Source organism: Eretmochelys imbricata, chromosome 1, assembly GCF_965152235.1.
Source record: "Eretmochelys imbricata isolate rEreImb1 chromosome 1, rEreImb1.hap1, whole genome shotgun sequence".
Taxonomy (NCBI): Eukaryota; Metazoa; Chordata; order Testudines; family Cheloniidae; genus Eretmochelys; species Eretmochelys imbricata.
The window spans coordinates 285,822,778-285,835,655 of record NC_135572.1 but is presented as its reverse complement, the minus strand read 5'-3'; the positions used below and the strand labels follow the sequence as shown (position 1 = coordinate 285,835,655).

Here is a 12,878-nt window from a genome sequence, read left to right as displayed (position 1 = left end):
TGCAAATGACATAGTGGCTTTGGTTTCATAGGGGAAGGGGAAAGTGAGTTGGAAAGAGGGTGTTTTTTTTTTTTTTTTTATGAATGGGCTAAATTTCAGATTGTCCAATATTAAATACTGTAAAGAAATGATAAACATGTCACATGCCTTCAGCTGCAGGATGGATTTAAAGAGTACATTTTTAATGTCTTTATCTCGACACTAATCTCTGTATTATGAAAGATACAGATCACATTCTGAAAGTCAGATTAGCTGGGGATCTTCATTAACAAACTCCTTTAAATTTTTTCCCCATTTGTTACAATAGAATGAGTCTTTTAAATTGTACTGAACACAGCACTTGAAAATGGCTCTTGCCTGCTTATCAGTGATGAATAGGAAAGCCTACCTCATCCATATCTGCTGAAACCAAGCTTGTATTTACAAACAAAATTAAGCTTCAAGTTCTCAGTGTTGCAGATAACTTTCCAAATGTGAGCTAATTCAGGGTGGCATTCCTGAGTCTGCAAGTGGACAGCTCTAGTGGCTCTGCTGCTGCTCATTACTTTGCTAAGAAGTAGCAGAACGAAATTAAGAACATAAGAACAGCCATACTGGGTGAGACCAAAGGTCCATTTAGCCCAGTATCCTGTCTTCCGACAGTGGCCAGTGAGGTGCCCCAGAGGGAATGAATAGAACAGGCAAATCACCAAGTGATCCAAACAAGATTAACAAAAATATGAACAGTTTCACTGCTTCTGTTCAGAACATTCTGAGCAGTGGTGAAACATTCAGTTATGTCAATTTTATTCTACTACTATGAAAGCTGTTGTATGGATAGAATTGAAGTTACTGGTGGAGGAGTGACTATAGTAACGAGACAATATAATGCTAACATAGAACTGATTATGTCAGTACCTGCAATAAGCCTCTGAGCATTCACAGTGGTGAGATAATTTTTTCAGGAGCCTCAGCTGAGTCATGCAGCTAACTGAGACTGACTTACCTATGATATGATATATGATAAATCATGAATAAGTGCTCATTAAAGATCACAGCTACCAGCTTAAAAATCCTTCCTTCTTTGCACATCTCTGGTAAATTGGTTCTGTGCATTGTCATTGTAAGTACTAGAAGAAAACTCAGGACAAATTCTATAACTAAAAAAAATTAAACTAAAGGAAGGTCATACGACAATGCTCTACTTTTGATTATACTACAACCCATTTACTAAATAGCCAAAACTCTGGATAGTCAAAATTTGATTAATATCCCTTGGGATGTATAAGGTACCCCGATGCAAAGATGCTGTGCTGCAGGGTCCCCAACCTCCGAGTATAGAAACAGCAGAAGGGTGGCTTGGAAAGTGCATCAGTACCTGCAGGTTTTAAAAACTTACACTGGTTAGTACTTAATCATGAAGTGACATGTTGGTATGTATATAGAGCATTGGCCTGGGACGTGAAAGACCCAGGTTCAACTTCAGAGCAGAGTTTTGTGGATTAGACTAGATGATCCTTGTGGTCCCCTCTAACCCTCTGATTCTATGATCAGTGCCCCCAAAACTCCAGCCCCTGCAGGCTGCCATAGGTTTTACTACAACACTGGCCTCTGTCAGTGGGGATGATGTGCAAATCAGGGAGAAGCTCAGCTGAAGTGAGATATCCCCTTGCCTCAGTCATCTTCAGTGATGTTGAGCAAGTGCAGATTAATTTTTGCAAAGTGCTTTGATATCCTTGGATAAAGGGCTCATGGAGGCTTAAAGATCTGTTGTGTCATTTTAAAATAATTTTCTTAAAACAGGAATATTAGTTCTTTGGTAATCTTCCTCTGGGAGCAACTAAATAGAAGAATGCAGTTATTTCAAATGTGAATGTTTTATCATGACAAACATTTTACCATTTAGAAAAATCAGAGTAAGTTACCCTGTGGAAGTATCACATTTTAATTTCCATGCTCCAAAAGTACTGAATGTTGTTACACCCAAAATCATACCATGAAGTTGAGTTTAATATGACAACCTGCGTTTTAGACCCTCTGAACTCTCCTAAATTAGTTAACAAAATTTACACTATGTACAAAATTGCCCAAAGGCAGGAATTTGTAGTAGAGAACAACCCATATGTTTTTGTCAGCATGTCTATATCTGTCGTACTTCAACTGTAAACATTTCATGACAGGGACTCTGCATTTCTGTTCCTACTAGTGCTGAGCACAACTGCAGGGTTAACAAATGAGAAAAAAGATGAATCAATTACACCAACCGCCCTCCCCTCCTCTCCCCCCCGAAAAAGATGGTAGGGAGTGTAGACTTATTACTATTATTTTTAAGTAAAGTCAGTTTCACATTAGCAGAGAGGTGTACAATAACTTGTGAAAGGCCTACACCTCTAAGCATAGTAAAAAAGATTTTCCCCACCTGGAGAAAGGCCTAAAGGCAATAGGCTTCAAAGTAGCTGCAGTCTAGACCCTCTGACCTTGGAGAGCAGCAAAGTACGCCAGTCAGCTTTCCAATCCAGCAGGCTTACAAGGAACATGCTAGTTAGAGAACCGCCACTTTCAATGGGTAATACTAATAGCACCAAGGGGACAAAGCATAAGCACTTAAATAGTTGCCAATATAGGATTACATGCATGCCTCCCAGCCATACAGTTCCTCAATAAAGCAAGATTCAAGTATCAATCAGTTTGCTGTGTGCATGTCCACATCAGAATCATGCACTTAAGTTTAAGCAAGTGAACAGTTCTATCCCTATTCAGATCTAAAAGTTAATTGAACTTAATGTGCTTTACAGAATTGGGGCCATTCTGATAAATTATATATTTTTCTATGTATAGATATACTTGTTTTCAGGGGATCAAAATAGATATTGCAGATTGTCATCACTTTGGGGTACTATAAAAAAATACCTAAAACGAAACCATACAAAACTTGCAACGTTTTCAGCCGGTAGACCTTTTGGAGATGGGGGTGGGAAGAGGAGAAATATCTGTAAGAGACATTTTTAATTAAAGGTAAACTTATTGCTATAAGTTGTTTACTAAGGTAGGAGAAAGATGTGCATACAGGTATTCCGACATATTCAGAACATTCATATTTTATGCCATAAAAGAAAGAGCTCACATGACATTTCCTCTTAAAAGTCATTGCTAAAGGTGGAATCTCATTGGCTGGCATGATGCCATTAGGTTCACTTTTAAGCATGGAAAGGCAAGTGCTGGCATGTAACCTAACAGACTCAAACCCTGATGCTACCCCTCTCCCCTTTTATTTTTTGAAAGTAACCTCACTAAGTGCAGTTCAATAATAGCATTTCTTGTACTATTCAAAGCATAAGGCCTTTAGGGTCCCACCACACTCACGCTAGTGCTAGCTGTAAAACAAAGGAAGTCTTTCTTGGAAAAATTTCAAATTTCAAATTTCTTCACCATTACTACTGCTGGCTCAGCTCCACCTGCATCAGCAATGGTGGGAGAATTAGCATAGGCAAGGATACTGGCAGCCACTGGCATTTTAACCACAGTGTTATTCAGACCAGATGATAGGAGTAAAATAGCTACTGGCCAGTCTGCACTAGTGCTATCACTGGGAGAACTGCACTGGGCACCGACAGTGGGAAAACTTAAGGGTATGTCAACACTGTCCACGTCAATGAGCCTCACAGCCTGCATTGTCAGACTTGGGGCTCATGCTAGTGTGCTGAAAGTAGCTGCGTAGACAGTACTTTGAAGTTGCGGCTTCGGCTGGAGCTCAGGGGTTTGACACCCAACCCTCTCCGCAAGCTTCAGAGCCCAAGGACCAGCCCGAGCTGCAATTTCAAAGCAGAGTTTAGACAGACAGACAGTCCTAAAGGGCCTAATTTTCCTTTCAATTATTTCATCTTAAACAGCATATAATTCCATAGATTGTTAATGCATGAAATGAATGCACACCAGCATGCATGAAAGCATTATCAGGCCCCAGGCGACCAAAAGTCCCATATTACCAACCTCTGTGTCTTATGTGACTAATGGGAGTCTAATCAGTCACATTCCAGGGTGCAGTCAAGACCAGTGAGGGACTGTGTCCTGCAACCTTGGGTGCCTCACAATGCTCTGCTGCTGTATCTCCCAACCTGAGCCACGCACAAACAGCCTATTAGCATGCAGGGCACAGTCTAAGTGTCTGTTTATAGCCGCAGTTCTGACCCCAGCAGCCTGTCAGCAACGCAATAGCTGCACACTAGCTTCCAGCAGGGTGATCCCAACACACTCCAGTCCTGAATTTTCCCCAAAACATGTGTTCTACGCTGTCCAGCCTTCTCCTGGACAGTTCAGATATTGGTAGTCTGTTGCCCCTGTAAGGGGTCAATATACAACAGGTGACTCCTTTATTAGGAGTTACCAAACAACTCAATTTAAACAACACTGGATTAGTTTGTATTAAAAATAAAACAATTTTATTTAACTACAAAGAGATTCTATTTGAGTATAAGGTATTAAAGTCAGAAATGGTTACAAGATAAAAATGCTTTTTAGCAGCTAAGACCTAACTAGCCTTGGTTCAAGGTAAAATATTCTTTCCACATGTTCCCAGCAAAATGGCAGATCAAATTTTCATGTCTGAACCCCTGCCAAAGTCCAAAGGCTTGTTCCTTTGTCTTCTGGGGAGAGAGAAAGATAGATCGATTCAGGGGTGTTTTTGCCCCTCACTTTTATACTCAGTCATCCTTTGAAATGAATATTCCTGAGGGTTACCCCTAGATTCCCACTGTAAGGATGGAGACATGGAGTTTCATGGTGAAAGAGGTTCCATACTGTTATTTGCTAAAATGCAGATGATCTGTTCCTATCCCCCTTTACTGCCAAAGAATGTCCACTTGACAGGTGACTGCCCATCAACTTTGATGACACCTGGCTAGAGGTGCCAGCTTGCTCTTTGTCGCTGAGGAATAGGTTTGCCCCTCCCCAGACATTTCAGTTATAATTTTAACCTGTGTTCATAACTTCACATAGAACATTGCCACACACATTCCACCATGATATTATTGACCAGCAAGTTATTAGTTTTCAAATGATACTGCATAAGGCATATTCTGTATAAAGATTAGTACAATAGTGTGCAGGGTGTGAATATAGGGGTGCATTCAGTCACAAAACCCCATTAGAAAGGGATTTATCCTTCATGTTGCATAGAAATATTTGTGGTCTTTCTTTGGCATTTGGAATATAATTTCTTTCAAACTGGCTATTTAACAGTCCACTGAAATAGACCTTGCGTGTCAGTATTCCAAACTTACCCACTTTGACTTCTCTTGCAGCTCTTCAAAAATAGAAACACTACACATGCCAAATAAAATACGTCACCTTTGAAGGAAGCTGTACGATGACCATTCATGAGTCATTTATTGACTCATGGGGGAGAAAAAAACAACAACACTATTCTACTCCTCAAGGACACTTGCTTTATAGAGAAAAAAAACATTTCAAAAGGCCCCTACGTAATGTGATGTAGATGGCTTGTTTTGCATTCAGAATCTGAACAATGGAATTGTTTTTGTTATAACCTTATTTTGCACACATTTTCCTCATAAATGTAACCCACTCTCCTTTTCAAAGTGTATATGCTAACATGCACACTTAGTTACATTCAGTTTTCTGTAAGCACTCAGACAACCAGCATCTAGTTACACTAATATTTGTGGAGGCCTCGTTTATTTTTTTGAGAATGAACCTATTAACATAGAAAGTTGCATATTTGCAGAAGTTCACAGGCATTTGTAAAAAAAAAAAATATATATATATACAAATATCGGTATGCCTATCCATTTGCATATCGGATGGGTTTCTTTGGAAGCCTGGATGTCACCAGTTGGGAGGCAGGCTAAGAAGGAGAGCAAGAAAAACAGGTTTTAAAAAACAAACAAACAAAAACCACCAATACCAAGTGATCAGCCACTGTCAGCATGAGCAACAGTGAGGAGAAGGAAGGTCAAGACAGGAAGTTCTGGTAAAAGATAAGATCTATGGATTGGAAATTGTTTGCATGCTCCAGCCCCAGAAAATTGAGAAAGGTGTCTGAAATGTCGTCAGACAATGATGCAGATGAGTATTTCCAAGGAGGACTGCTCTATGAACTGCCTCAGTATATGGTATACAGGCTTGCAACCAGATGAGCACCCTCTGGTGAGCATGGGCACATGATTCATGAGAAGGGGAATGGGGTGGCGAATGACAATGTGGTATAAAATGGGAGGACAGTGAATACAATCCACATACTTTACAACAGAAGAAAATGCAAAACATGGAACAACAACAACAACAAAATCACAAATATTTAGCCAGTGAGATAACAAGTGCTCTATCATTCTGATTCTTATACTGCACATCATCATGATAGCAAAAACATCTCTATGGTAGCCAAGTGCTTTAATCACCTGGCTGTGGGCGAGTTGTTTCCAATCTCTATAAGGGAAATGTGTACTCAGACATGAGTCTTTTTCTTCACCTGCAAGAGGCAGAGTTTTGCAATTAACAGATTTTTAAAAAATCCTCCATGCTAAAGCGGGTTTAATCTAAAAGTGGGAAACTTGGGTTTGAAGACTATGGGTATGTCTACACTACGAAATTAGGTCGAATTTATAGAAGTTGGTTTTTTAGAAATCATTTTTATATATTCGAGTGTGTGTATTCCCACAGAAAATGCTCTAAGTGCATTAAGTGCTTCCACAGTACTGAGGCAAGTGTCGACTTCCGGAGTGTTGCACTGTGGGTAACTATCCCACAGTTCCTGCAGTCTCCGGAAATGAGATTCAAAAGTTCGCGGTTCTTTTCCTGTCTACCTGGACAGTGCATCTGAGTTGAGAGTGCTGTCCAGAGCGGTCACAATGGAGCACTCTGGGATAGCTCCCGGAGGCCAATACTGTCGAATTGTGCCCACAGTACCCCAAATTCGACCCTGCAAGGCCGATTTAAGCGCTAATCCACTTGTCGGGGTGGAGTAAGTAATTCGATTTTAAGAGCCCTTTAAGTCGAAAAAAAGGGCTTCATCGTGTGGACGTGTGCAGATTTACATCGATTTAACGCTGCTAAATTTGACCTAAAGTCCTAGTGTAGACCAGGGCTATGAAGGGAAAACTGTTTTCAACTAGGATTCCTTGAGATCAGAAAAGATTTTCCTTTCAAGAGAAAATTACACTAAGGAATTTTATTCTGTTAAGTAAATGATACGAGTTTAAATTTTTACACCATGTACTTTATTGAATTTGGAGGCTAAATTCCTGTAGAGCTGTTTGCCAAAGGGATTTAGCTCTAGGCTGCAGTTCAAAGAGGAGGAAAGGAAAGAGCCATTAGTTGACTCTTCCAGTTACATGTTGATACAGGACTGCTTTATTATTTTGGGAACAGCAAGAGTGTGCACTCTGTAACTCGGGTTAGGTCAGTGCTATGAGTCAAACAGATCTACACCGGAGGAGGTCTGCCATTTTCCAAAGAAACAAACAGAGAACTTCAGCATTTTTCTGTGAAATCATTTCACTGGGCACAGATCCAGAGAGTTCATAGCTGACATTAATTCCCGTTCTACTTTACTTCAAGACAAAGGGTTTTTTAGGAAAAAAGGGATAGTTACGCTCTATAAAGTTTATTCTCTTGCCACCTGCATTGATAAAATGTATCCATAGCACTTTACAAGTATAAGCTCATCATCATTTGTTAGCCTATGAATTGATCGTACATAGAAGAGAGAGAATTCTTTTTGTGTGGTGACTTATTTTAAAGGATTTTTTTTTCTTTAAAGATGAATAATATATTTTCCTCTCAAGCTAGTCAAGTAGTATAATGATTCATGAAGTACTCTGGAAAACAGACAGTGAAACCATCCAGTAACGAAGAAAGGGTGACAGCAGAAAACCTGCACATAACGATATTATTTCATCAGGACATATATTCCAAGTTATCTAAGCTCACTCAAAGATTTGAAATATAGGCCCTGATCCAACCACAATGGAGTTAATTGGTGTCCTTCCATTGATTTCAATGGGCATTGGCTCCTTAAGGCACTTCAGTAATATTACTTTCTGCCAATACTGTACTAAAAGAATCTAGTGTAGGAGTCTGGTGGGGCTTAAAGCCCAACACTTGCAAAGCAAGCGAAAGGACTCAGTCATGCTCTGCTCCTGGGGGAGACTAATTGACTCCTGGACAGAGAAGGCACAGCTAAGCCATATAAATAGACAGAGCTCAGTTGAGGGGGAGAGACTACAGAGACAGATGTCTCTGACAGAGAGAAGCAGAGACAGTATCCTAACAGCAGTATCCTGCCTGTTACAACAAGGGAACAATAGTGAAGCCTGAGAGGAGCAGAAGGGCTATTAATCTGATGACTTGTTTGAATCTTTATATGGACTTGTTCATGCTACTTGGGAAGGAGTTTAGACCTTTGTGTGACTTGACCAGAGGGCCAAGCCACGGAACACCCAGAGGAGGAGTCAGGAGAGGATGTAGATTGAGAAAGTCTATTGTAGGCAAAGGAACCTATGTTTGCACATGCAAAGCAGGTGATTCCATTTCTAGTTACCTGATCTGTGCATGGAAATGCCAATATGGATGCACAAATGTGAGCTTGTGTAGGTACATCAAGTTGCCTACAAGCATTTTGCGTTCATTAATGGAAGCTGGTTGAGTACTTGGCCCTAAAAGCTACATAGTCGTATGACAACAACAAAACATTTCCATTCACTGAGAAGTATAATGTTGTAAATTTACAAATGAGATGGTCAAAAACATATATTGAGGTATTAGACTGTACATACTATTACGTGATAGCATATCTTACTCACTATTGTGAATATGAATAGCTTTTCAAAATATGTGTCAATGGAATCATCACACAAAATTGATGAACTGTACAGTTCTCTAGTAGTAGTACAAAAAGTTTAAATAATTCAGGTTCCATTTGAAATTATCATTATGCCTCAATAAGAGAAAAAAAGAAAACCTACTGAATTTAGGCAAGCATATAACAGATAAAGGAAAAGTGCAACCACTTCAAATGTAGTATTTAATTTTCCATCCATACCGTGTTAAAATTATTTAATGCATGTTTTAATATTTTTATTGCAATAGGGTTTTTATGTTGGTTTACAGGAGGCACAAACAGCATTTCATATAATTGAAAGGAAAGATACTCCCTAGAGCCTGGCATGAAAACCTATGGATTACTACTTTCTAAATATATTTTCTTGCATTTTGAAATATAATCCCCCCTTCTTTAGAATGCATCTCCCAACATCCTTCTGATAGATGCCACCGTAAAGCTGCATTATGTCACAACTTCCCATAGTGAAAAACCAACCAGTGCTCAACTTACCAGCGAAACATACCAGTTTATAGCTTGCCCACAACATGGAAGGAAAGATGGCCATTTCCTTTTTTAGCAGGAAATGTTTAGTTAAGTGATTCAGCTAGTGGATCAAGAGCTGTAAACATTCTGCTGTTTCACTTTTAATTTTCCACTTATCTAGGAGACTTGTATATTTAACAACCACAATTAGAGCCTGATTCAAAGCCCAATGACTATTCCCCAGTTAAGTCCTGATGCAAGTCCCATTGACTTGCATGGGCTTTGGATCAGGTGCTTTGTCCACTAACCGAGGTGTGTGTGCGTGTGGACCAGTGGGTAGGAGAGTTTCAAAATCAGTTCATGTTAACTGAAGAACCTTTACATTCAAACAATTGTGCCATGTATTCTCTTTCAGATCATCAGGACATTATCAAAGATGACTAACAACAATAGCAGTATCCAATTGACTTCATCGGGAAATGGACCAGGTCCTAAATCCCTACACGGACTGCCTTTTACCTTCCACATCATGGTATTAAGGTGTGGTCAGGATGGTAGAACAATACATGTACATGCTCCAGCCTACAACTATTGTCATTTTGTACTGCTCCTCTGTTTCCCCCACAATGAATCCCACCTCACTTCTTCTTTGTCCCATTTTCTCATTGCTTTTGATCCTTCCTATATCTGGAATTTCCTTCCTATCCCAGCATACCAGATATCCATCCTCTTTCAAATCCCTCCTCAATATTCACTTCAACTGGGAACCCCACAAACTAAACCACATAAATAAAAATGCTATCGCACATGTAAAACAGAACCTTCTTCTAATCTCATATATTATTTTAAATCTTCTAGCTGTTTTGACTGCAGGTTCTGAGAGATGGACTATGATTTCTTCTGTGACTTAGTGCCAAGTGGACTATAGATTCCTAACAAATTCATACATATTCAGTATTCAGAAAAATCATGAATGAAAAAATAGCTAAGAGATCTTGGCAAGATCCTGGAAATGCAAACAGAAAATTGTGTTTAAAACTGATAAAAGATTCAATTAAAACTTACAGCCCATTGTTTTTGAAATCTTGAGACAGATTCTTGGCTAAACTGCAGAAGTTTTGTACCAGTCTGGAAGTGCAAAACCACCTGGCTTACATTTCCCATATCTAGGGGAGTCTCGGGGTGCAATGAGGCAGGCAGGTATTTAGGTGGGGCAAACCACTCTGCATTAGTAGCAGAGTTAGGCAAAGTGAATTGCAAAACTACTACGGACTCCAATAGGAGCAGTGTTGAGTCAAGGAAGAGAGCTTTGGAAAATCCCAGCCCTAAATATTATTTATGCTTATGAACAACTGATTGTGGGTGTAAACATAGAAGCTGGATGGAGGCCTCTTTAAGAGCTGTCCCTAAATGTTTTCCATAGTTAGTGAGGGCTTATATGTTTTCAAGAAGTTAGAGACACAAGGTGGGTGAAGTAATATCGTTTTTGGCCCAACTTCTGTTGATGAGAGAGATGAGCTTTCACTAGCAGAAGTTGGTCCAATAAAAGATATTACCTCACCTGCCTTGTCTCTCTAATATCTTGAGACTGACATGGCTACAACATCACTTAAGTCAGTAAGTTAGATTTTTATCTCCTTGCATTATTCTCTTGACATATTCCTGTGGCGTCTTTGATTGTGGAACTATATCGCTCAGATTCTTTAAAGCAAGCAGAGAATTTATCAGATTTTACAGTTATGCCTTCTAAACTTGCTTATATTTTTTCCACTTCTCACCACCAGCTATAGCTAATATGAAAGTTATTTTGTCTACAAATTTTAGTGGCAATGGTCTCCTTTGTAAGCATTTGGACTCCATCTCTATTCTATTGACTAGCCCAATTTATTTTTATCTCATTTTCAGTCATGTGTCTTTATGAGCATTGAGATGATGAACCATCAATAGTTTATGTACCAGTTGATGTGTCTGGTTCAAACTAAAATAACTGATAGTGATGTTTATGAAGCAGAATTAGAAAGCGAGACTGATGCATGCAGTTCTTACTGCTGGTTTCAGGCAATCACCACATGATCATCCTACTCCCCTACATATTAATATTTCAAAGCTTTCTTACTTACAGCCCAGCATTTTCTTCTGCTAGATGCTGCAAGGGAGCCATAGTTCTGTTTGTGACATCAGTCTTTTATCGTGAAAATGATTAAGATACCACAAACACAGCACTACTGCTTTACATGATCAAATATTTTAGGAAGAGAGACAGGATCTAAGAGAAAAGCTTTCTTTGCCTACGAATATTTCCAGTAATTACCAAATATAGCCAAAAATTATAAAGAAGAGAGAAGATCAATGGGTTTGTGCTTTAAAAATAATATTACTTTAAAAGAATTCAGCTGTACATGTCATAGCTCTCTGTCGGGAACATGCAATAGGAGAGACAGTAAAACTAACAGAAAGCAAAATAAAGCATAATCCTAGTTATTATAATGTTACAGCTAGTCTGCATTTTGACAGATAATGTTAACCAGGAGACATTAGCAATAGCCAAGTTTATATTTAATACTGGGCAACCAACTTTTCTTGTGTCATATAAAAGCAAATAAAATCTATGAATATACGATTCTGGGAAAAAAAATAAAGAAGGTTATTGCTTCTGACTGTTACTGTACCTTCTATTTCCTCAGGCATGACCACAAACAAAATTTCATTGTTATTTCCTACTTTCAACCTATGTTAAGAATACTTTAGTGTCCACTCTTAAGCCATGCCCCCTTTGTTTCCATACAGTCTAGGTTTCCTATAGTCTGCACATAGGGTTGCCAACCATCTAATTACAGAAACCCAAACACCCTTGCCCTGTCCCCTGCCCCGCCTCTAAAACAAGGCCATGCACCTACCCCATCCCTTCTAAAGCCACGCCCCCACTCACTCAATCCCACCTCCCTCCATTGCTCGCTTTCCCCCACCCAGGATGGTTGGCAAACCTATCTGCACACCTATATAAAAATGTACTTAACTTTGTTTTACTCTATTAAACATAAATAGAAGATGATCATTTAAGAGCAATATATAGTTCTTTAGCTCCAAACGCAGTGTATGGCCCCTAATATTGTACAATGGTTGGCTTGAGTGTAGATGGTGGGTTTTTTTAGGGGGGAGGTTGGGGGGGATTAGACACACATGAGAAATATCAACTGAAATTATTTATTGTAAAACACAGATTTCACTGGGAGCTGCAGATCCTCAGCACATCTGAAAATCAAGCTCTTCTATTTAGGGGCCCAAATAAGTGTTCGCTGAACCCCATGGAAGTCCTTCCCATTGACTTCAATAGGAATTGGATCAAGCTCTAGGTAATAGATATGGGTATGATGTCTAATAATAGGCACCCAAGATTGAAAGATTTGGCCTTCAACCTTAGATTAGTTAAATGGGACACGATATCCTAGCAGCTTGTGGGATTCATTTTTAAATAGCTTTGTAGAAGTTCACATGTATCCATTTTATCTTCCGAAACTGAAACAGAAAACCCTCCTGTTGCACATCAGTGTAAGAGAAAACTAATATTCTATAATTT

General features: G+C 39.2%; 1 protein-coding gene across 1 annotated transcript in view; it reads right to left on the bottom strand.

Annotated features, from left to right (window-relative positions):
- The window catches only part of PPFIA2 (PPFI scaffold protein A2), a 578,892-nt gene that overhangs the window by 553,184 nt on the left and 12,830 nt on the right, over positions 1 to 12,878 (bottom strand). The window lies entirely within an intron of this gene.